The sequence below is a fragment of the Megalobrama amblycephala genome, linkage group LG15, assembly GCF_018812025.1.
Source record: "Megalobrama amblycephala isolate DHTTF-2021 linkage group LG15, ASM1881202v1, whole genome shotgun sequence".
In the NCBI taxonomy this organism is placed as follows: Eukaryota; Metazoa; Chordata; class Actinopteri; order Cypriniformes; family Xenocyprididae; genus Megalobrama; species Megalobrama amblycephala.
The window spans coordinates 7,948,483-7,970,370 of NC_063058.1; the positions used below are offsets into that span (position 1 = coordinate 7,948,483).

The window sequence follows — 21,888 nt, forward strand, 5'->3', positions numbered from 1 at the left end:
AAAAAACATTCCATGAACAATGAATAAATAATGATTTTCTGTATTGGTCATCAGCCATAACATGAAATAACTTATCAGCTTATCATATCAGTCAGAATTATAAACAGTAATGAAACAGTTAAAGATGTCTGTGTAAAGTGTACAGAGATCATGTTTTCAATGCACTTTATACTGTATATGCTCAAGAAAGAATAGGAATAATGGAGGAAATCAGGTTAATTCTTGCCTAATTCTTTGGTAAATCTTATTAATGCCACAATGTATTGAAAATATTTAAATCTGATGGATTTTGAATCAAATTTATCATCTCATTCGTTGACAAACATGTAAACTTTGTGAGTGGTATTGTATACATTCACCGCTCTTCTGAAGTTTTGTGGACAGATCTTACCTAACTTCCGATGGAGAAAATAAACAGGTGAGTCTTCCTGGCCTCTGCTTCTCTTGTTGAACTTACTAAATAACCAAAACATGAACTAAAGAATAAGTCCACCAACTGTTATTAATAAGAGATGAAAATAAAGAACATTTGGCCTAAATGTAATATTACTCAGTAGGACCAATGAAAACACCAAAATCCGAATGAAACTACAATCAAAGCTGGAACGCTCCAGCAAAGAGGAGAGATCGGCGATCCCGCCATGAGGATCTAACAAAGAGAGAGACCCGCCACTGACTCCATCAAAGCTTATATAATAAAATCCCAGATGACACTCAGCTTTCGAGGATTGGGGAATTCCTTCTCACAATATTTAAACGACACCACTTTCAGCTAAAAACTGAAAACTTTTTATGCATTTTGGCCATTCATTTACATGACATCGGCATTTACACGACAACGGTGTAAACTACAAAAACGTGAATTTGTGAAAACGGTGATGTCATGCACATGTGTATTACGTCTTCTGTCTATAGGCACATAGTGACATTGCCAACTACTGGCCTGGCATGAATAATACAGCGTTTTTAATCATTTGCGGGGATCCGTGTGAATGGGGATCGTTTTGACGACATTATGTGTATGGAGAAAACGCAAAGGAAAACTTTTCTGTTTTTAGTACATCGTTGTCGTGTAAACATACCCTAAAATAAATGTGACAAAATAACCATACATACTTGTTATGTGTATGTAAAAAGTATTTGTAAAGTGTATGACTTCATCATTAAGACATTTACCTCCACCTACTGGCATTTTTAGTTTCTTATTTAGGTCTATTTTATTGAAAAAATTATTTCATATTTCCATATTACTAAAAAAAAAGTATGTTTCAGCCAGTAATGAAAATTCAGTTATCCTTTACTCAACCTTATGGTCCAAAAGTTCATGTGTAATAAATTCTATGTTGAATCAAATAAAATATTTCTTTCTGAAGCTACTTTTTTATATCCTCCACATATCTATTTGACATTTTACACAATAATGGCTTCAAATGATCTTTTGGAGGTAATTTCTCAGCCAAAATTGGTTAGATTAAATTGTTATTAATTAGCATGTAAAGTTAGCATTAAAGGAGATACATTTAAAGATACAACTTTTCCAAACTGTTTTACAGTGCAAACAGTCTAACAGCACTGCTGCTAAAAATATGTAAAACTAAATGTACAAGAAAAACTCTACATAAATTATCATTACACATCCACTGTGAACAGTCCATAGGTGTAACATTCGAGGCTTGAAAACTGCAGACCCAAATGCACCAGCTAGTAAACAACGGGGACATTTTTTGTACAGTAAGTTATTCATAACAGTTCACTTTTCTTGCCCATCCTCCACAAAGACACAGGCTTAAGTAGGCCACCCGGAAACTCACAGCCCTGTATGCACACCTGTGTCTGCCACAAGTCCACAGATACCATGACAAACCCCTCAAATACCCTAGAAAGACATCACTCATCTTCATGATGGTACCATTTCCAACAAAACTCTCAGATCAAGACGATGTTTTGAGAGGGTTGGAACATTCAGCAGAGCCACTCATTGAATCTAAAATGAAGAAGCACTTCAATCCTATTAATTCTTCATGCCACCTGTGCTGACAACTGTGAGAAGAGACAATGGACCTGTTTCCTGTGCAGATGTTTTACACATGGATGTACTTGAAAGATCAAATACTAGACCAGTGTTTCCCAACCCTTATCTGGCCCATCCAGTTCAGGTCTTGGAGTAACAAGCCACTAATCAGCCAATGAGTTGAATCAGGTCTGTTCGATTAGGAAGAGTTTGAAAATGTGTACCATTGCTGTGCCTCTAGGAACAGAATTGGGAAACACTGTTTCAGGGATTTCTGAATGAATTCTCAAGGTTTCACAGTTACCTCTGCCTAGGGCTTATTGTAGCTGCATGTTAAAGACAACTTTATTTCTATGGATGTGTGAAATTGGTTTTAAGGAGGTCCTGTATAATTGGGCTGGATTCATGTTCACTTGACCCTGATTGGACTCGTTTCTTCAGGGTGTTTACAAGTGTACAGCCAGTCTCTGTTATTTGCTGTGCAGAACTTTCACATTTGGAATATGAAGACCTTAGTATTCCAGAGACCTTCTGAATGAATTCTCAGATCTTCACAGTTACCTATTGACTCCATCTAAGGCTACAACAGAGATACCAATGTCTCAGTTCCTCATAAGCATTCACTGTAGAAGCCCAATACCTTGTAATTACAACGTTGTTTTGAGATGTTCGTTTATCAAAGTCCAGGGCCTCTTATAACTTCGCCTGACCCCAATTGGACATGTTTCTTAGGGGGTGTTTACAAGTGTGCAACTCATTTCCAATATTTGCTATGCAGATTTTTCACATTTCAGTGTACTCAAAAGATCGACTTGATAGCACCTTCCACTATTCCAGAGACTTCTACATGAAATCCCAGTTACCTCTTGACTCTACCTAGGGCTACAAAGGAGATACCAATCTTTCAGTTCCTCACATGCTCACCATAGCAGCCCGGTACCTTTCTTGGATGCACTCGGAGGATCAATTCGGCAGCACCTTCCACTATTCCAGTGACTTCAGAATGAACTCTCCGAATTTTACAGTTATCTCTCGACTCTACCTCTGGCTACAAAGGCGATTCCTGTGTCCCAGTACCTCTCAGTACTGGACTAAACTAGGCCACCCATAGGCCAACACACCTCTACCCCATCTGTGAACCCATCTGTCTCCCTTGAACTCACAAAGGTCATAACGAATCCCTACATTTACGGTACACACACCTCAACCTCACAATGTTTTTATCTGTGGGCACTTTCTTGTTTTGTTCTTGCCACAACCTTTTTTCTTGACAAGTTGCTGGTATCCCCCCAGCAAACATCTTAGCTGTCAGAATTGTTGGAAATGATGAGTTAGTCCTGAGAGTAGAGATGTCTGACATTGTCAGACTCCTTTGTCCTTTTCTTGGTTATTTATTTATTTTTGTATTGTCTAGACTATGTATTCTCCCCATTTTTTGTACAACAAGATACTTGCCGGCTTGACCAACTCTTAAAGAAATCTTAATTTCAACGATCACATAAACAGTGATCAGTGACCTAATCTATCAAATAAATGTCTGTTATTCCTTGTTAAACCCATCCACATCAATTTAAAAAAATAAATAAATAAATAAAAATAATGGGAAAATAAATGTGGGAAAAATAACTATGTCTTGATCTTCAATAGCTGGTATGCCTTCCTTTGGGAGAAATCACTTCTTGGAAGATATGTTTCCTGTCAGTCTTCTAGATGACCTTGGTGGACAATTTGCCAATTCCTCCTTTCAGAAAACTGTGAAAAAGAGCAGTCCTCCATGTACTGCCTACTTCAAGTTCTAGACATGGGTTCATTTTCCAGTGGGTTAATTTCTGAGCTTTTGCTTGTCCTTGGTCAACTCTTCATTTTTCCTTTTTGAGCTATTGTTCTGGAGATTTGTTTCAGGGTCAGATACAATTAAACTTTTATGAATAGATTCACATTCAAGAAGTCTGTGGAAATCCATGATGGCTAGCTTGCTTATGGTAAAACCAGACATTTGACAGATGAATGTTTTTTTAATCAAGGCAACATTTTTCTGTTTATTTCTACTTTTTTAAAATAAATATCTGACATTATGCCAGAAACAAGTCTTGTCTTGTTCCATTAGTCTATATCTATATCTTTATTCAGTTGTTTGGCAAGTTTTTATGGCAGTTTTTATATCTTATTTCATACTTATTTCTTAAGTGTATGTTTTAACTTATTGACCCTTGTTGAAAACTGTCAGTAAATACTTATTTTTGTGTTTTTTTGAAGACGTCCCGAAGCATTTGTTGGTCAGTTTTGGGGCTGAGCATTATAAAATTACAGCAAATGTTTTTCCCCCTTGTTTTCTATATCTCCCTTTTAATTTCTTTACATTTGATAGAGTATTGGAGTACACAAAGCAGAACCTTGATCCCTATAAAGTATGATTTAGCTAATATTATTATGGGTTATGGTTTATTGAGATCTATTTAGAGAAAAAAAAAAAGAGAGCTAAGGCATCTAAATGTGATCATGATGGAGATAATTTTGCCTCCAGTCCCAGGAGGATGAAAACATGCAATACAGTATGTTCATTTGGAGTAATATCACGTTAACAGTGTCCCATTAGAAGGATAGAGGACATTCTTAAAGGCTTGTAAGAGCTATATGTTACCCAGAGGACACCTTGACTCTGTTTTTCAGATGCACCTGGTATAAATGAACTTCATTCAGAGTCTGAGATGTACATGAACGACATACCTAGTTATTAAAATGTATACAAAAAATTCCCGTAATTCACATTACCTCCTGTAATGGCATTAGACAAGGTTAGAGTCTTTTCCTCTACGCTCAAGTGACTCATGGTACAGACTCATTAATTGCTTTATTTACAAGGTAAAGGCTCAGTGTTGTTCTGTAATAGGATGTGACAGTAAAGGAAGTGTGCGGTTACTTTCGCCTGCCACACATTTCATGCCTCAACAAACCTCTTAAAGAGAAAGAGAAATATAAGCTCTCTTCCAAAACTGAGTGAGCTCCCAACCTAGATAGAATTTAAGGGATCAAAAGTGATCACTTTCAATGAAGGCTAGACATTGTCATGATACTTTAATTTCACATATATCAGTTATGATGAAATAATCCAAAAATGCATCACATTAAGGTCATTATAGAAACTGAAATTGAGAGACTGTAATGTGTTTTAAATTTTAATTTTAAATACCATAAACATTAAATATTTTTAATATAATTATATTTAATAAAATGGATCCACCCTCGTGAAAAATAAGTACTGGTACATATTAGCATAAAAAGAGTAGGCCTACTTATTTTGGAAAAATACACTTTGAAATAATGACTACAGAGAAAACTGAATGTAATGTTTTTTGGACACTTAATTGAATGTTATTTTCAGTTACATTAAAATTATAGTTTAAATTTAAAAATTAACTATGGCCTATAGTCCCAGATTAAAATGCATGTTTGAGCTGTTTTAACTGAAAGCAACTTGCACAGACATATCTATAAGGCATATTTATAAAAGCTACTTAAATCTCTTACAGTAATTGAATAAGGACTAATCTTAATCTAAGCCCTGTCAGTGAAACCGGGCCTACATTACTTTTTTGACCTACTTAAAGGCTTAGTTCACCCAAAAATGAAATTTCTGCCATTAATTACTCACCCTTATGTCGTTCCACACCCGTAAGACCTTCGTTCATCTTCGGAACACAAATTATATTTTGATAAAGTCCGAGATGTGTTTTTATCCTCCATTGAACGCAACGAAATTACAATTCACAGTCTAGAAAAGTAGTAAAAACATTGTTAAAATAGTCAACCTTACTGTTATGATTCAACAAAAATACTTTTTGTGCACAAAAACAAAACAAAAATAGTGACTTTATTCAACAAATTCATCTCTCCCCTGTCATTCTGCTACATTATTTATGTTGCAGCGCTTCCAGGTTCTATGTCCGAGCACCGGCTCAGTATTGGCCGGCTCCTGCATCAGCATCAATACTGGGCCGGCGTTCAGATTTAAACAGGGAAGCTTTGCAACGTAAATAGTGTATGAGAATGACAGGGGAGAGATGAATTTGTTGAATAAAGTCATTATTTTTGTTTTGTTTTTGCGCACAAAAAGTATTCTTCATTTCATCAAAATATCTTAATTTGTGTTCCGAAGATGAATGAAGGTCTTATGGGTGTGGAGCGACGTGAGGGTGAGTAATTAATGACAAAAAAAATCCTTTTTGGGTGGACTAACCCTTCAAGTACATATTTATATGTAATTTCATAATAAAATTTGAAATATGGTTCTGTTTGAATGTACTGACAATCATTTATGGTAAACTAAAATATACTTTAATCTAACTTCTATTATTATTTCAGGTATTTACATATTTGTAATTACACACTTGTAATGATGAAGTTGCAATTAGCACATTTAAAATATTTATTATTAAATAACACGCTACAGTTAAAATTATAATCAAGTACTTACATGTCCTTTAGTATGTTAGTTAACACATCAAAATAAGTGTATTCCTAGAACATAATGATTTAAAATTTGTTATGTGTGGAGTTGCTGAAGCTCACTAGGTTTAGGACGAGCTAAATAATCTCCTGACTGATCGGGAACACTAGGCCTATATAGCCTAGACCTTATGCGCCAGAGAAACAAGTGCACAGCCATCTTTAGAATTTTGTCTTTGAACTTCCGTTTTTTTGTGGTAGCTCCGTATATTTCTATGCATGTCGAAGAGTAATTAGGTGGAGTGGATTTACTTTTTGTAGAGTTAACGAAAGTCATCATGAGCATTGTAATGTTAACTTTGAAGCAGATGTTATAACAAATCTGTAAGATCTTACCTTCCTGCTGTGTGGAAATACAACCAGAAGACAGAACACAATGAGCAGCGCTGAAAAGGGGCGGGGCTACAAACAGTGCTCAACATGAGAATCAACTCACGATTGATTTCAAGAGCATGTTGCTAAACTAATTCTACAATAAGCATAAAAAATACATAGCACACTCAAATATTGGATAAAACAGTCCTGAGCTATTTTATTTATTTTCAGTATTTAATTGATGAAATGTGTATGTATTTAAAGGGTTAGTTCACCCAAAAATGAAAATTCTGTCATTAAGTACTCACCCCCATGTCTTTCCACATCCATAAGGCCTTCGTTCATCTTCGGAACACAAATGAAGATATTTTTGCTGAAATCCAAGAGGTATAGCCTATGACTCGTCCATAGACAGCAATATATACACCACTTTCAAGGCCCAGAAAGGTACTAAAGACATTGTCAAAACAGTTGACATGACTGCAGAGGTTCAACTTTAATTTTATGAAGCGACTAGAATACTTTTTGTGCACAAAAACAAATCAAAAATAACGACTTTATTCAACAATCTCTTCTCTTCCCTGTCATTATCTTTACGCAATTGACACAGTAAGCGGAGTGAAGGCTTCTGTGTTTACCTCTGAATGCCGGCTCAGTATGGGCCAAAGCTGTTCACGTGAGCAGCACGACGCATGTGATGCTGACGCAGGAGCCGACTAATAATGAATTGGCGTTCTGATGTAGAACCTAAAAAAGTGCTGGACATAAACAATGTATGAGAATGACACAGAAAAGAAGATATTGTTGAATAAAGTCATTATTTTTGTTTTGTTTTTGCACACAAAAAGTATTCTTGTCACTTCATAAAATTAAGGTTGAAACACTGCAGTCAGGTTGACTGTTTTAACAACATTGTAAAAAAAATCCCGTTGTTTCTACGGAAAAATACCGGCAGCTGTGGTTACCAGAACAATACTGTAAAAATGACATCAAACCGTAAACATACTTACGGAGTTACATGTAAATTTTACATTTTAAATATGTATATTTAACATTGGATTTCAGTAATATTAACATCATTGTTACACACTGTAAAAAAAAATCCCAGTAAAATTTACGGTAAAATAACATATTTCATTAACTGATATAATGTTAATTTACCAACCTAATGAAGTACTAATATCTTTTTTTTTACCTTTATAATACACTGACAGTCACCAAACACAGTGGTGATGAGAGTCACATGATGAATCAAAGTTCATCACAAGCAGCTTTTCCACAAGCTGAGAAGCACAATACTAATATATAGAAGGTGTACACAGTGTCATTCTCACACACACTAAACACCATCATGGTAACATGCATTAAATTTTAAAAATGCAATAAACATTAATTTAACAACATTAGATGTAACATAAAACCCAATTGTACATAACTGATTAGAAAAAAATGAGAAAAACTAAGAAGAAACAGAGTTATTTCAACGAAAATATATCAAATGTGACGTGTCACGCAGGGAATTGTGGGAATGTCAATTTACGGTTTTTCACTGTAAATTTTACAATTAATTGTTATTTTTCACTTCCAAAAACTGTGAATTTAACGGTATTTTACCGTAAAATTACATTAAATGTACCGTTAGATCTATTACAGTTATTCACCGTATATAGTACGGAAACTTTCTGTAAACCAATTGACAGTTTTTCACCGCAGCATTTTTACAGTCTTTTACCGTTAAAATCACGGTCATTTTTTACAGTGAATGTCTTTAGTACCTTTCTGGACCTTGAAAGTGGTGGTTATATTGCTGTCTATGGACGAGTCATATATCACTCAGATACCTCTCAGTTTTCATTTTTGGGTGAACTAACCCTTTAAATTTATTTACTGACACTTGTCTCATAAGATTCTCTATTTTTCCACTGAGCTCAGCACCTGTGAGGTTCCCTTCTCTGTGAATGATACATGGAATTTGGCTACAACAAGGTTTCTTAGGAGGCAGCATAATTAAGTTGACCCTGTATTAAATAGTTTATTATTTATAGCAAAAATATAAATTATTCATAAAATAAAATCTTCATTTTAGGCTCTGTCTTGCTTCTGAGCATTAAATCCATCAGTCTTTAGAGTCAGAGAGGTTGTTTTACCACAGGTTATGTAGACACTCTCTCCTCCTGTGTCTTGTGTTTGCAATATAGACATCCATTCTTCATTCAGACAGTTGCCTTGGAGCAGTCTGAGGTTAAATGCCTCGCTTGATGGCACAATTTTTGATATGTCAGTGCCAAGACCCTTAGCAATTCTTTGCTTTTTGTGTTGGTGGCCCAGATCTTCAACCATCATGCTATCACCACACAATGCACCATTAGTGATGTTAATACAAAAACACATATTCATGAACTATTTCATCATTTTCCTTCTGACAATGCCTCACTTTGTATCAAAAACTTCAACTAGCAACTATATTAAATAATACATTGCTATAAATGATTCAAATGGTAGCACTTTGCTGCAGTTTTAGTCCTTTAGATTTTCCAAATAGCTAAAATTGTTTATAAAAATACACAATCCTGATGTTTTTGAAGATACAAAACCATGGAATATCTCTGCCACACAACGCAATCACAGCCAATCAGAAGATATTTGATGTTTAATGAACAGTTAAGAGTGGCAAGATTTTAGACCAATGAGATTTCACTATGTGGCTTCCCAGTGGCTTCCCCATGTTGCTCTACAGAAATGAGAATAAAGGTGTGTTCACGCCCATTTTGGAATTATCATCAAATACAACAAGCAATGCTTTTATTCGCTTTTTTCTGCTCCTTTTCACCTGTGTTTTGATCCAGAGATTCTGTACGTAATAGTGACCCCTAATGTATAATAGTGAAAGCCGGACAATTCTGTCAATGGCTAGGAAGCGTTGTGTCATAAATGACGGAAAATTCCGTTAATGGCATGGAAAGACTTAATAATGATCATAAAATTAGGTCTCATTCGAAAGCTTAAACACTCAAAGTTCATACTGGGAAAAATGTTTTGAAATTGCATTACAGATTAAAGGTATTTTTTAGTGCGCTCAATTTTTGTGATATCAATTTGGAGCACATCTTGGTTAGATATATCATCCCCATCTCACGGGAAAACATAACTATTTTACAAGGTGCCGATTTCATATGAATTTGTATGATATGCATAGCACGAAAATGTACAGTTTTTAGAAAAGGCATAAGCATGAAGGTCCACCCCTAAACATATCTGTCACTGTGGTGTAAGCAGATCGTACCAGACCAAACAAGTGATATCCCACAAATTAGCCACCAATTCGCCAAAAGGTAAAATAGTTACGAATTGCCATAAGATTGTGTTGGACCAATGTCTTTGATTTTCGTTCAGTTTTAGGGTGCAAATTATTTTGTAAAACATATATTTTGTGTAAAATAAAAAATGTTTGGTTTAGTACATTTGCTTTACAGTAAATTTAAAGGGTTAGTTCACCCAAAAATGAAAATTCTGTCATTAATTACTCACCGTCATGTTGTTCCACACCTGTAAGACCTTCGTTTATCTTCAGAACACAAAATAAGATATTTTTGATGAAATCCGAGAGGTACAGTATATGACTCATCCATAGACAGCAATATAATTTTCAAGGTCCAGAAAGGTACTAAAGACACTACAGTGGTTCAACCTTAATTTTATGAAGCGATGAGAATACTTTTTGTGCGCAAAAACAAAACAAAAATAACGACTTTATTCAACAGTCTCTTCTCTTCTGTGTCATTCTCATACGTTGTTTACGTACAGGGCTTCCAGGTTCTACATCAGAACGCCGACTCATTATTGGCCAGCTCCTGCATCATATATTATAATAATTATAACATTCTAGTTTTTTTGTCATATTCTAACAGAATTTTGTTGCAGCATAACTTGTTTATATTCACCAATAAATTATGTACAAGCCATACAATGATGTCACAAGTCATTCAACAGAAGAATGTAATCATAAATATTGCATGTGTTTGCTGCAGCTGCATGCATTTTTGCATGTGCTTATGAGAGTGTTTATGTGTGAGAGAGAGGACTGGGAAATATGTTTTTATGTTTGCCAGTGCATATATATGTGTGTGTGTGTGTGTGTGTGTGTGTGTGTGTGTGTGTGTGTGTGTGAGAGATCTTCTCTCAGGGCACAGTGGATATCCTGACGTCCTGCTGTTATCTCTACCCCCCCCCCCCCCCCCCACTCTCATTCACGCACTGAATGGGCTCACGACCGGGTTCCTGACCACCGTTGCCACAGCGACCGTGTCAGACACATGCTACTTTCTCAATAATTACTCAACAAGGGAGAGGAGGTGAGTGGAGGGCTGGAGAAAGGAGGGAAAAAAGGCAGAGGAGAGGATGAGAAGGAAGGCACTGCGGGCCATGAACCATTTGCACAGAATGGATGATTAAAAGAGAGATATGAATGGAAAGAAGAGAGATGATGGGAGGAGAGGAAATGGAAATGACCATGTGTGTCTTGATATTAATGTGTGTATGCATCGTGTTGAATCATATTAAACACATTGTGGACAGGTGCAGGAGCAGTGTATTTTTCTGCATAATCTTATCAGAGATGTGTATGACCTTATGTCTCTAGATCATAATGTAGAAAAAAACCAGCAAAATTAAAAATAAATATTTAAATATTTGACACTTAGTTATTTAACATAAATAAGTGATATAGGGTTAATCCTTTTTAATTTTCACATGTTTTTCTTAATTTATTTGCACTTTTATATATATATTTAACATTTATAATAAAGAAAAAAACATTAATAAAATATTTAATTTCTATGTTTAATTTTTACATTTACATATTTTTTCCTCATTTTTTTCTTCATCATATAAAAATATTTAATGATAATATATGATAATGAGGGGGCGTGGCTTTCACATTCATCCATAGCTATCAAGCCCAGCTTGTTGTACATATTTACATGCAATACCCAAGGATGCATATTAGCAAATGTTAGGACGTTAATTTCATCAGGCCTGATTATGCCAAAACTTACAATGAAGCAAAATGCCACAGGCCAGTTTATAGATTTGAACAGGAAACCAATTGTCAGGAGACCAATTAAGACATGAGGTGAATTATATGTGCAAACATAATGTTCATAAATACAACAGCATATATTGTCAGAAATTAAATGGTGAGTTCACCCAGAAATGACATTTCTGTCATTAATTACTCACCCTCATATCGTTCCACACCCGTAAGACCTTCATTCATCTTCGGAACACAAATTAAGATATTTGTGATGAAATCCGAGAGGTATATGACTGTCCATAGACAGCAATATGACCACCACACTCAAGGTCCAGAAAGACATTGTTAAAACAGTTGACCTGACTGCAGTGGTTCAACCTTAATTTTATGAAGCGATGAGGATAATTTTTGTGTGCAAAAACAAAACAAAAATAATGACTTTATTCAAAAATCTCTTCCGTGTTTACGTCCAAATGCCGGCTCAGTATTGACCAAAGCTGTTCACATGAGCAGGATGGCGCTTGCATGTATTACTGTCGCAGGAGCCAGCCAATAATGAGTCGGTATTCTTATGTAGAACCTGGAAGCACTGGACATAAACAACTTATGAGAATGACACAGAAAAGAAAATATTGCTGAATAAAGTCGCTTAATTTGTGTTCTGAAGATGAACAAAGGTCTTACGGGTTTGGAACGACATGAAGGTGAGTAATTACAGTTTTTCTCAGTCGCTTTGGTACATTTCTCAGATCAGAATTGAAATTCTCAAAACTACCTGTTCAATCTTCCCATCATTGTGTCACTTGTGCACATCATAAAAGCAGTTTCTCATTCTTTTGAACGAATTGCAAATGCTTTAGTACATTCAGGCAATTGATTATGTACAATTGTCTGCTATTTCCTACATTATCAATTGCTAATGTCATGTTGCTCAAAATGTATTATATGGTTCTCTGTTGAATAATCGCACCACTCAAAACATCTAGTCATTAGTTCATCGCACAAGTCATTAAATGCAAAATGGTTGACCTAGTTATCATAATGTCAAGTATATTATCGATACATTTCTATTAGACTTTTTTAAATGTGTCCTGAATTGATGAATTTTGCAGGTGAATTCTGAATTTCACTAATGTATTCAGTGGAATGTAAAGCATTAGATCAACCAATGACACAACCAGTTCTCTAAAGCAGCTCAAAGATGCATGTCATGAATCTTCAAATGGAAAGCATATATAGACAGAGTACAACACAAGAGTTTCAATTTCTGATAATGGAAGAACAGGGTCAACAGCTGGGAAGAAGAAGAAGAAGAGTAAGGATGTGGGGTAGAAGGTAGGGAGGCAAAACAGAGGAAGAGATAGATAAGGCAAAGGGCGTAGGCACATTTCTGGCCCACTCTATGAGGTCTCACTGTGAACTATGGTCTCAATCATGACCTTACAATGGCTTATGTCGGTCTAAATGTGCAGCCGAAAGTTTGGAGAAAAACCTTTTCCTCAGTCAATCAAGCATTTCGTAGATATAACAGGTATGTATTTCAGCAATGTGCACTGCACACTAATGTGCATGCTATAATCTTAATATTACAGTGGCATTTTTACACTTACAGTTGCATATTACACTTGCTTTGCACTTACAGTATAGTAGGCTAAATGAACATTATAGAGACACATACTATATCACTCACATACACATGAATACATATATACAGTGCATGTATATATAGTCTTGTCTTTTTTATTTTTCACAAGGACATTTTACAGTAATTTGTTCACTGTCATAAAAACCATAGCCATAGTTTAGGCTACATCTGAAATATTCATCACTGTTATATTGCATTTTGACTATCTTTGTTCGAGAACAATGACACAAGCAGTTGTCATTCTGATGGCTCTGATATGTTCATTGACATAAATACTTGCTTTTGAGAGATGGACTAAGGATTCTGAGCAAGTTCCAGGCTTTTGCAGGTAATCCAATATGTTTTGCTGTTTGTACGAATTATTTCGAGAAATGAACAGTTTTGCAAATTGTAAGGATGATTCCAGAAATGTACCAAAGTGACTGAGAAAAACTGTAATGACAGAATTTTCATTTTTGGGTGAACTAACCCTTTAAAAGATAGTTTTTTGAACTGGATGTTTTAAGTGCTGAAGAGTGGCTGTAAACAGAAATATGTTTTTTTTTGTTTTTTGTTTTTTTAAACAGCTTCTGTCAGGGATCTGTGAGGGAGGACTCAAACGCAGGATGGCTTCAATATGTCCAAAATCAATATCAAATGAATGTCAAATTAAGTATAAAGAAGCTGAAATAAGATACTCATAATTATTTAGGCTCAAAACAACGTAAAAAAAACTACATGAAATGTTGCAGTGACACTGTATATCAAGGGGATTTAAAGATGGTGGATAAATTTGGAACATTTTGATATTATAAATGTGAACTAAAACAGGAAGAACTTTGATGTTGGCTTGACAAAGACTTGCCTGGAAGTTTAAAATAGTTTTGAAAGCATGAAAACAAACGTTTTTTTTTATAACAGTAGGCATATAGTCAGCATTAAGGGATTAATAGACAGACAGAGAGACTGAGATGATTCAAATTAGACCTTGTCAGACCACCAGATAGATTGACAGACAGACAGACAGACAGACAGACAGATAGATAGATAGATAGATAGATAGATAGATAGATAGATAGATAGATAGATAGATAGATAGATAGATAGATAGATAGATAGATAGATAGATAGATAGATAGATAGATAGATAGATGCTGGAGTTGGATTTTGAACAGTCTTGGCTCATTTGAATATTCTGTCAATGTAAGTCTATGGGATTTTTATGATTTTTAATCTTTGTTTTTAGAAAAAACATAAGTCGTTAGAAAAGATATAGTCAGAACAGTCTGAAGGTCTGACTCGAGTTTGGTGGTTGTAGATTTAAAGCTCTAGCAGAAGTTAGAGTCAAAAAGTTTGTCTCAGAAGAACAATAATAAGTTTAAATGGCATTTCAGTAAGTTGGCTTTCTCAAGCCAACTTAATTGGCATTATTAAGACAATGGAGTCTGCCATTTTATTCCAATATTTTTTTAATAATTTAAAAATAATTGAAAATTTTCATGACTTCACATTACATTTGGTTCAGTTCAATTCAATTTTATTTGTATGAAGCTTTTCACAACACACATTGTTTCAAAGCAGCTTTATAGATAATGCTTCTTTTAGTGGTATAAGAAACAATACAGAATATTATCATATAAATTAAATTAAAACTAGTGAAAGTGTGAAAAGTGTTTACTTTCTCTATTGGGTCAAAGGTGCATATAGTTGAAGAAACACCCATATACAGTATATGACAACCACAATATACTGTAGTGATGTATTATAAACAGATGTTGTACGGCAAAGAGTATGTGTGTGATCTGAGCTTTTTGGTGAGCACCAAGGTCAGAGCAGCGAGGTGCATAAATGCATTGTGGGATGCTGGGAGATTGTGTTCCCGCTGAGTAGAGATAAATCATGTCAGTTCCACACACACTCTTAAAAGCACCAGGAGCACATGTGCCGCCACACCATCATTCCTTCCTGTAGTCGCTCTTCGTCTTCCTCCACTGTGTGTGTGTTTCACAGCTGCAGGTGCCTCGGTAATCAGTTAACTGTCATGCACATGCACACACACACACACACACACACACACACGTGCAGAGAGACACAAAAACAGACACAGATTAGACTGCAGGTACCGTTTATACCACACACATAATAGCATCCTTCTCTCCTCACCATTAGCACGGTGTGTGTCATTTGATCACGCATTAGACACACACACATGCATACTAACTCAAGGATGCCCTGCAGGTGTAGTTTGTGTGTGTGTGTGTGTGTGTGTGTGTGTGTGTATGTGTAGTGTGTGCCCAGAATCAGTTGGAAATGGAAGCTTATATATGTGCCAGGTTTTAAACACTTCCTTGTCTTGCCTTTCTGAGAGAGAGACTATGGTAAAATCTTAGGAGAATACAGACTTACATCATTTTACATCTTCATTTATTTTGCATAAATATCTCTGCATAATTTAGAGTGAGCTTGTTTCTTTTCATATGTGATTCTATTGTTTATGAAGCTTGAATCTAAAACTAAGTCCTTGAATGTCCCTTTTTAGAATTATTACTGTGATTTAAAGTAGATATATAATATATTTTAAGTATAAATTATATACTTAATATATAATATATTTTTAATATTTAAATACTTAATATATAATATAATATAATATAATATATTATATTATAATAAATATATTTAAGTAATATATTTTTCTAAATGCAGACAAGATACTGAATGTGTCGTTTGCATTGGTATAAAAATGATTGTGGTAGCAAATCTTGTAAGCAAACTATAATTCATTCGGCATCATATATATATGATGTAATTTATGTAATATAGAATTTATTTTATATTTATATATAACATATATTACAGATTTTTTAATTATACAGTTATATTTTCAATTAAATTATATATGTTTCATTATTTAAAATATTATTTAATTAAATATATATATATATATATATATATATATATATATATATATATATATATATATATATTTAAATTATAACGTTTTTAATTCATTAAATATATTTAATTAAATAGTTTAATTATTTATATATATTATTTATACTAATTATATTTAAAATAATTATACATTTATATTAATATTAATAATAATAATAAAATTAATTTCACGGTTCTCTGACATTGGTTAATGGTCACAACTTGCAGGTAAACAGATAAAATATTTTTCAAATCTATTTTATTTCAGTTTTAATTTGATTGTTTTTATTTTACAATAATTTATTTTCATTTAACTATTTTTCAATTACTAAATAGCTTTTCAATTAACTCACAATAACCCTCCAGTTTGTGAAACCCTGATGTAATGTAATATTTAATGCGCTTCATGTTGTTGATAACAAAGAATGGAATATATTTTCTTTCTCTTTGTATTTTTATATCAATATGGTACAAGATTATCCTATTTAAATCAATTTGATTAACGAGTTAGGTCAAAGGTAATCTAAAAATAATCAAAAAGTAGTCCGATTATATTACCTTAAATGTGTAATGTAATGGATTACATTACTAACTACAATTTTTTTTTTTGGTCATGTAACTGACCTAATCTACCCAGGACTGGTTATGATTATTTTGTTTGTAATATGTTTTTGTACCAAACACTATAGTGAATAAAATAAATCTAACAGGCAAAAACCTTTTTTGCTGGATTTTAGGAGCCTAGACACTGATTTTTATGTTTGTGAATTTACAACATTTATGCTATAGCATTCCTTCGAGATGAACACACCACACACACACAGCGAGATTTCCCTCAGTGTGGCATGACCTCCGTCAGTAGGAGGTCCGTCACCCTTGACTGTGGCTCTGCCTCCGGGGCGGATCAGTGGAGCAGGTGCTGCTGCTGCGAGTCTCTAAGCGCCGCCTTCACTCACTCCACTGCGGCTCACTCAGCGCTCTCGATCGCTGTGCTGCCTCCGGAGAAACGCGATGGATTTACTTCAGCACTAAATACGTGGGAAATACGCTTTTCTTCCGTGTTAAGGTGAGTTCTCGCACGCGGGCTGTGATAAAGAGGCTTCGGCTGAAGTGAGCTCCGCTTTTGGGTGCGTTTGTTACGGACACCATCGCGTGCCGGATAGCTGCGTGATGTGGGGCGCTTTGTTTTCATTCATAGTCATTCCTGGTCCATCCTGCAAGTGTACAATTAGCTTATTATTGGCCATTTTCATTCAGTTATTTTGCAGTTGTTTTATTTGAGCCTGGGATGCTAAGATCTTCCATGAGAGATATTGACTTTTTTGGGCTTTGTTATTAAAAAAATTATATGCTTGATGTGACCTTTGGTTTCTATTGAGACTCATTAATATTCAAAACTGTTTAACAGTCTTCTCTGAGTAAAATGCTGGATTTTCAGGCTGTAAGTGGTTAGGGAGTCGTGGTGAGTTATGACCTTCTGCTTTTCTGTCACCCCAAGGTTAATTTTCCATCCATCTCAGACATCTCTTATGGATCTTGTGCAAATTAGTATAATAACACAAAATATTATGTGGATTTGACCAGATTAAATGCTTAATGGATATGCCTGATCTCAAAAAGCACAGAGAGAACTCACTAAAACATTTAAATCTTATATTTAGACAGATTGTAGTATATAATATGACATCTATTGGCTAGACAGATTAATCTGCCATTTTTGGCCATTTTGAGATTTACAGACAATCTTGTCTATGAATAATAAGCATTTTATTAATTTTTGTGTAAAATAAGCATTTCAGACATTTTGTTTAGATCTGATATTGGCATTTATTTGGCCATCCAACTTTGTTTATCAGTATCAGTATCATCCAATTAAAACCCATACTGTTAAACCAGTAACTGTTGGTTTGGTCACATCCTGTGTGTTCCGCACATATAGATGTGAAGTTTTTGAAGTGTCTTGTTTCCTCTTCTGGCTTTTCGTGTGGTCAAATAAATGTCAGTGTACCGTGGAAACTCATATTTACCCAGCAACCTGTCTATATTTACCTATATGTGTACAGACAGAATGTGAGCTGCATTATCCAGTCTTGCTGAAATATCTTTTTTAAATAACTAACGGCTGAGGTTTTATTGGATTAGGTGCGAAACTGACTTGTAGTTTGTGTTAAACAGGAAAGACTGGATGAGTTGGATGTTATGAGAAGGAGTTGTTAAATGAGAAGTTACAGTAATTACATGCACACAAAGTCACACATTAAGGCTTCATTAAGTCAGTAACAATTGCAAAACTCGTAACATCACTGCTTAAAAATATACTAAAGCCAAAGCACAATATAAGTATAATATTATAATAAGTACAAGCTTGTTTTGTGGTATAATACTACACTAATAGTTAGATTGTTAGTGTATCTTGAGAGAGGATCGACGTGGGGGGGTGGGGGGTGGTAAAGAAACTCCTCATTGACCATCTGACTCCACTAGACTCATATTTGCTCATTAACCAGCTTGAGAACGGATATTTATGTTCTTGAATGCAGTTGATCATTTGTTCTTAGACCTTTTTAAGCAGTTAAATTTGCCTGAAATTTACCTTGGAGTGTTGTAAGATATGATACATAAAGGTATTTTATGTAAAGCATGACTTTTTTGATCAGTCATGGTTGAGTAAACAAATGGGTGTAAAATATGTGCATATTATTTTATTTTATTTTATTTTATTTTATACATTTAGCAATCACCTTTATCCGAGGAACAATTTTCATTATTTTTTGTGAACGATTTTTTGAAAAATAATTATTGTTTTTATGCTAATAATTTATTTACATTTAAAGTATAATGTATTGTTATTTAATTATTATTATATGGCTTAAAATCTACATTTTATTTTGAGATGCGAGGTTACATGGTAACTTCAGCAGCTTGATTTTATGGTTCGATAGCTGGAGTAGTGTTTTTGATAATCTCAGGTTTTCCAATTGATTAACAGGGTGTTGTGGATGGATTAAAAATGAAAAACCTTGTGCCAAGTGTGTGTGTGTGTGTGTGTGTGTGTATGTGTGTGTAGTCAGCAGAGTTAAACCCTCAGAGACGGACTCTATTGGGATTAGCTCAGATTTCTGCTGCTCCTTTAACTGATGTTGGTCAGCTGCTATATGTATTTACACACATACACACATCAGGTGTTTGCTCTACAATGGTCCTCAATTTGGACACGTCTGTTGGGCTGAAGTGACAGGAGAATGTTAATACTATTACAATTTTTTGGCATCTTAAAGCTTAAGAAAAAACCTACCTGAATTAGTAAAAGTGTTGGAACAGAAAGTTAATGTGGCCTTAAAAGAACCACATGTAATAAGATGCCATAACACAGGTAAGAGGGGGAGAGAGAGTGGTCAAAAGCCTGACTTAATGACCAAAAACATGTGCCTCCAGTTGTCCAAGAAAGGAATATGACAAGACATGAAAAGATGAGAGGAACCCCATCTTTTTATCTTATGTTTGACCTCAGAAACCCTAGATATTCAAAATGTCCAATCAGCACTGCATACATAGTGACAGTGGGCATATTCCCAAAGCATAAACACTTACCCAGCATACTTTGATGTCTGTCAGCAGTTTTAGGGGCTTACAGATGCCAAGCATCCCTTTAGATGGGACAGCGTGGGTTGTAACAATAGCTTTCACTTTTTTGTTGGACATTTCCTGCTGCACAAACACACACAAAGCTGTGGGTCCAACTGATAAGAGTATTTACTGTATGTTGTAATTGTTTACACCGTGTCAGAGAACACATGCTTCCATACCTGCCAGATGAAGTTCCAGTAAGTGTAAACTTGGTGCCTTAAAACTTCTTCATTCTGTTGAGCGTGTTTTTTACAAGTCACAACCTTCTGAGCTAATGGTTTGAAGTTGATTGCACAGACACAAACGTCACTATAGTGGAGCATCCGTTTATCAGTAAATGATGGAGATGCTTGTGATAACATGATGCAAATTTTTATTATTCATTTATTTGATTTAATAAAAAACGTATTCTTGAAAATAACTAATAATAAACTAAATAATTAATTATAACTAAATAATTTATTAGGAAGTTTGACCTAATGATGTCAAAGAGAGGACTCCTATAGACCCCATGATTGTGATGTTTTTACGGCAAGGCAAAGTTAGTTCAGGTAGCTAAATATCATGTGGTGCGACTCCCCAAAAACAGTGACATTTATGAATTCATGAATTAATATTAATAATTAATGATATTTGTAAATAAAATACTTTCTACCTTGATAATGTTTTTACACTCCTATTTGTCATTTAGGTTATACAGCAGCAAAAACAACTTTAGACATGTAAGATTATGTCCATAAAGTGTGGGCAAAGCCATTTTATTTGTTAATTATGAAGAAATATATAATTTGTTGATGAGTGATGAGAGCTGTTGCATAAATCTATGCTATGAGAGTCATCCACATGCTGAACATGCCATGTCAAACCTAATAATTACACAGAAGCTAATTATTTGGATTTCTTGGAAATTACTGCATTAACCATGAATCTCTTTTGGCAATGCAAGCCCTTGTTTGTCATATCACTTAGAAATTAGCTTCTGAAACATCGATGGACAAGACTAGGTGCCTATGTACAGGTAATTCTTTGATGAAAAGGTGTGTTTTGTGAATTTGGGAGAACTAGATTTCTGTACTGTATATCTGAATGTTGCTGGTGATCTGCAGCATTTACTGTATAGTTTAATGTGGTAACTTTGAGGTACCTTGCATGTTTGATGTGGTTCTGTGCATAGAGAAGTTAAGTAAAACCTGCTGAAGATTACTCATATTCTCATTTGCTTTTCCTTTTAAAACAAGGCTAAAGGGTACTATAGACTGTAATGCTTCATTTATGTTCATAACCCTTTCAAAATGACTAAGAAGAAAGTACGCATGTAATCGGCAATTACCAGAACAGGAGGCTGAGGATATGGGTCAAGTTATAAGGTTATACCACAAGAGCCATGATTATCAAGACCTGTAAATGCTACAACATTTGTGTATATATAGCTATGCTCAGGTATCTAAAGATGAATCATCTTGTGTCTTCAAATGTGTCAACAAATTGCAGTGCTGATGGATGTGTGCATAATAAGATAAAAGGAATGTTAAGTATGCTAGTAGGAATTTTTTTTTTTTTTTTGTACGTATATTTAAAACATCTTGGGTGTGAGCCTAAGAAGTTTAAGAGGTGAAACCAGAAAAGGTGTGTCTCAAGATTCTAGGTTCGGTGTCATCTAAAATGTGCAGTGGGGAGGGCACTCCAGGACCAATGTTGGGAACTACTGAGCTAGGAGACTAGAAGTAGCTGGTCCATGGGGTAAATGCTATGTTAAATGAATGCCATCACTTCCAGGGGCCTCCAAATCCTCAGGCCACACTGTCTAAGACTGTCCGAGACAGATCACAAGGGCCTCTG

At 34.8% G+C, this 21,888-nt stretch overlaps 1 protein-coding gene across 2 annotated transcripts in view; it reads left to right on the forward strand.

The window, feature by feature from the left end:
• Positions 1-17,285: 17,285 nt before the first annotated feature.
• gse1a (Gse1 coiled-coil protein a) overlaps positions 17,286-21,888 on the forward strand; it is a 40,885-nt gene continuing 36,282 nt past the window's right edge. The window contains exon 1 of one of the 2 annotated variants that reach the window (XM_048158904.1): positions 17,286-17,488. The gene's annotated coding sequence lies outside the window, so the exon portion shown is untranslated. The remainder of the gene's footprint in view (positions 17,489-21,888) is intronic. The other variant, XM_048158903.1, reaches the window with a different exon arrangement.